We start from the raw sequence: 5,000 nt of genomic DNA, 5'->3' as shown, positions 1-5,000 counted from the left end.
GCATAAGATGGAAGTATGTTCAACCTCTCCTGAAAGACGTAACCCTCAGGAGAGGTGGAAGATAGAACCTACCCATGTGAACTCTCGACAGAGACTGAGAGCTTCCAACCCTGCGATTGGCTTTTCAACAGCCAATCAGAAGTGTCGTAAGGGACTGGCCTGGTAGACATCAAATGATGCACGGTTGATGTGAATCTACAATAGCAATTAATTGTTGCTAATAAATCATAATTAACTAATAATGAATTATCCTATCCCATAGCAAAACCTTCATCTAATTTCTCGTTATTAGTATGTATTATTTCTTATTAACTTCTGAACATATAGCAGTTTGACTGGAATATAGAATTTCTGCCAAATGCCAACAGCTGGGACCTATGAGGTCATTCAGCGCTGAAACGGAAATTGTTAGAGTAGAAAGGTTCGAAAGGTGTAACAGGAGGTGTTGTGGAAAGTAGATGGAAGACAGGGAATATGAACGGCGGTAGAGAAAAAGGGAAGGGGTTGCAGCTAGGGACCGAAGGGACGCTGCAAAGAACCTTAAGTAATGTCTACAGTAATCCGCGTGAGGTGCACTGACGACACTAACCCTCTAAGGGGAGACAGTAATTAGGCTAATTAGTTTTTATATCATCCTGACTAATGTCTACTATTGTTTTGCTTTCGTTTCCAGGTCATATCTTGTTATATAAATAACCTCCCATTGTTCCCGTATTGTCTTTGCATATTATCTTTCTATGGCTAGGTAAATTAGTTTTAACTCTTTTCAGTGTGAATTAGAAATAACTTAATATATGCGATGATTCAGCAGAATTTATTTCATAATTATCTACGAAAAGACTAAACAAATATTTGTATCTATTCGTTTTAATGATAATTTTTTATCAATTTGCCTCATTAATACATGTGCTGTTCATGACCATATGTCACACTTACCTACGAAAAATATGAATTGTTTTCTTAATATTATTTCTATGATACAAATACTCTAAATAATTCAACATCTCTACTATCAGCTGGAATTCCGAATTTCGTTTTTCTGGCCTAACCACCCCCGCCCCCCCGCCCGCCCGCGCACCCCCCAAAAAAAAAAAGCCCGTTCTCCAATACTGGCCCCAAGATCCTTATCCAAGATATTAGGGTAAATGTTTTAGAAAACCCGAAGGACTGTTTTGTATATGATAACCTCAGCGGAAGAGATATCTTTTCGCTGTGACTTCGCAAGACAAAGAGGAACATGGACTGAATTATTGTAAACTCGTTCTGTTGATGTCTTCTTTTTTTATTTTATAGGTTTAAATACTCCTGTTACTGTTTGTTATATGCTGAGTGCCCAAGAACTTTATTTCTAGACGAGCTCGACGGCCAGATACGCTGCGCTGGAACCCGGCGCTGTCCCGTCATGTCTCCTCCTACCCCTCGCGATGTCATCCTACCCTTTTACCCCTGCCTTTTCCCCTTCCCCGCACTCCAACCCGGGACTGGAAGGAACTTTTGGTTTTTGACTTCTTTCCTTTGCTTCCCCAAATCAAACGAGCGTAATGAAGCTTTTTGTCATGACGATATACATGTTTGTCTACGGAATGTGTCTGATTCACAACAATACCACACACACAGACAACGACACACACCACGTATATATTATACTAATATATATAATATATATTATTATATTAATAATATATATATAATTTAATATATAATTAAATTATTACATATATTAGTGAAATATATATATAATTTAATTTATTTATTTAATAAGTAAAACATTAATTGCGCAAATTAAAAAAAAAAACAATCGAACTGAAAGAAATAATGAAGAGAAACAGTGACCTGAAACTACAATACAAAATGGGAATTTTTCCGTCCAATTAAGGAGATGGCTTCGCCTTTCTCAGGAGAAAGTCCTCTCTCTCTGTCTCTCTGTCGTCTCATCCTCCTCTCTCCTCGGTTCCATCCCTCTCTCTCTCTCTCCAAATTAACATCCTATCACGTACGTTTTTCCCTTGGGATCTAATACGATAAAAATTCGGCCATTAAGAAATTGGGTGTTAATGGGACCAATAAACCTGGCGCTTCCGAAGCGGTTAAACACCCACTCCATTTTTATCTCCACTTTAAAAAGAAACTTTGTTGATTTTTATTGCAAGAATTCCCGAGACTGAAGGCAGAGGCGCAAGTGGATATTGGCGGTGAAACTGCAACTCGCTAATACAAGAGTCTCTCCTTTTAATTCCAAATGCCGTTTTGCTTCTCCTTGAATATGAACCATAGCGTCAATATGTATGTATGTAATGTATGTGTAAGTATATATAATATATATATATAGTTTTACTTATATTTATATAAAATAGGATGTAGTTTATCTACTTTTGGGCTGAATCCACTTAAAAACTATTTTTTTTCGCACTAAAAATACATAATTAAAAACAGCATAAGGGGTTTGTAGCAAGCCGTCTCTCTCTATCCTCTCTCTCTCTCTTCCTCCTCATCCATTTCCTTTAATATTAAATATCAAATACGCCACTGTAATTGTTGGGCGAACTCTCACTCTCCTCTCCTCTTCTCTCATCTCCTACCTCTCTCTCCGTCCCTTGTCCGTCATCTCATCCTTCTTTCTCTCGTCTCGTCTCCTTTCCTTTGTTGAAAACTATAAATAAGCACTGTAATATGGTTGGCAAGACCTCTCTACTCTTCGTCAGTGTCTCAAATCTCGTCTCCATCTCTCTCAGTCTCCCCGAGTTCAATTCCTCGGCTCAGTTCTCTCTCTCTCTCGTCATCCTCCACCATTGCTTGATGGGGATATTGAAGGTGTCGTCTATCAGCGGCGGAAGTACGGATAAGGAGACAGAAGTTGGGAACGGAAATGTCCTTTTTTATAAATCGAACTGACTCTCTCCCTCGAATCTCAGTCTCTCTGGGTCTCCTTCCTGTCTTCTGTCTCTCTCTATCGTCTCTCTCTTCTGTCATCTCCCTCAAAAATTCCTCAGAAAAATTCCCACACACCTTTTGTTTCCGAGTTTTCGTAATTGGTGCCGCCGACCCAAGCCGTAAATTTTCTTTCTATTCGGGCAAAAGAATAGTATCGAACCACCTTGCACGCACACACAGCACACACACACCATTCCAATGCCTTTTCCCTCGAAAATGTGGAAAAACAGGTTTTATTATCTCTGTTGCCAGGACTGGCAGCAGGAAGGAACTGCACGTGAGAGAGAGAGAAGCAGAGAGAGAGAGAGATAGATAGAGAGGAGAGAACTCAACCCGTGAAGAGCTTTCTTTAAAGCAAGCAACAATGCGCTCGCCCTGGTGTTCACCGCTAGAAAGCGCGAGAGATAGAGATAAGGGAGAGAGGAGAGAGAGAAGAGGAGAACTAACCCAACCCACTGTTCGCCCTTTTACCATCACAGGCGAGCGCCCAATATTGCGATAAATTGTACGATACCCTAAAGGACAGTGGACATTGAACCTGTATTCTAAATAAAATGGTGTATGCGTGTAATTATATATATATGATATATATATATATATATAATATAATATAATAATATATAATATATTTTGTTATTATTATATAACTTTTTAAATACTTTTTGTTTTAATGTAATTATAACAAAGCCTAACGGTAGGATTGGGACCAAATCCCTCACCCCAGCAAGAAAATTGAAAGCTATTTCCACCACTTACTGATACGGCGAAAACACCGTCATTGTGGGTAAGCGGTGGCCAGGGCGGGTGTGTAACGCGCCGTCACCAATAGTCTTAAATGGGAAAGAACTTTAAACGTGATAGATGCAGGCTCCATTACTAAACGAGCCTTTTAATCCCTCTATTGATTCTGGGTCGTAATGTCAAAACCCTGGCCCATCGTTTGATATTCGGCAACTGAAATATCACGTGGATGCACGGATTTCAATATTTTCTGCTTGAAAAAAAAAAAAACAAAAAAAAATGTCCTTTTCCCTCGGACCAAGGAGCTGCTTATTCATCGCGCCCTAGCATGCAATTAAACAATTCACCCACACACACCCACACTTACACACACGTCGCACGACACAAACACACACAGCACACACACATATATATATATTATATATATAACTAATATATATAGTATATATATATAATTCACAATATTATTATTATTAGTGGAACAAGACCACAGCGTGATTGGTCGAAAGCTCTAAGATTCCTGTACAAGAAATATATATATCTAAACTACTGAAGGATTTTACATCATTGTGATTTTCTTCCCATATATATATATAAATATATATATATATATATATATATATATATATATATACCTATATACTATTTATATATATATATTAAATATATATATATATATATATATGTATATACGGTATATACATATATTTATATATATATATATATATATATATATATATAATATATATAACTATATATATATATATATATATATATATATATATATATATATTTATATATAGTATAGATATATATATATATATATTTATATATATTATCTATTTATATATATACATATATGTATTCATATACATATATACACACACATAATATATGTATGTATATATATATATATATATATATATATATATATATCCATATATATATGTATATATATACATATATATATATATATATATATATATAATATATATATATATATATGCATGTATATATTCGTATACTATATATATATTATATATATATATATATATATATATATATATATATATGCATGTATATATACGTATATATATATATATATAATATATATATATATATATATATATATATATATATATATATATATATATATATATATATATATGTATGTATATATATATTTATATATATTATCTATTTATATGTATAATACATATATGTATTCATATACATATATACACACACATAATATATGTATGTATGTATATATATATATATATATATATATATATATAGTTATATATATATATATATATCCATATATA

This window comes from Macrobrachium nipponense, chromosome 38 (assembly GCF_015104395.2).
Source record: "Macrobrachium nipponense isolate FS-2020 chromosome 38, ASM1510439v2, whole genome shotgun sequence".
Classification (NCBI taxonomy): domain Eukaryota; kingdom Metazoa; phylum Arthropoda; class Malacostraca; order Decapoda; family Palaemonidae; genus Macrobrachium; species Macrobrachium nipponense.
The sequence above is the reverse complement of the archived record's forward strand: the minus strand, read 5'-3'. Positions refer to the sequence as shown.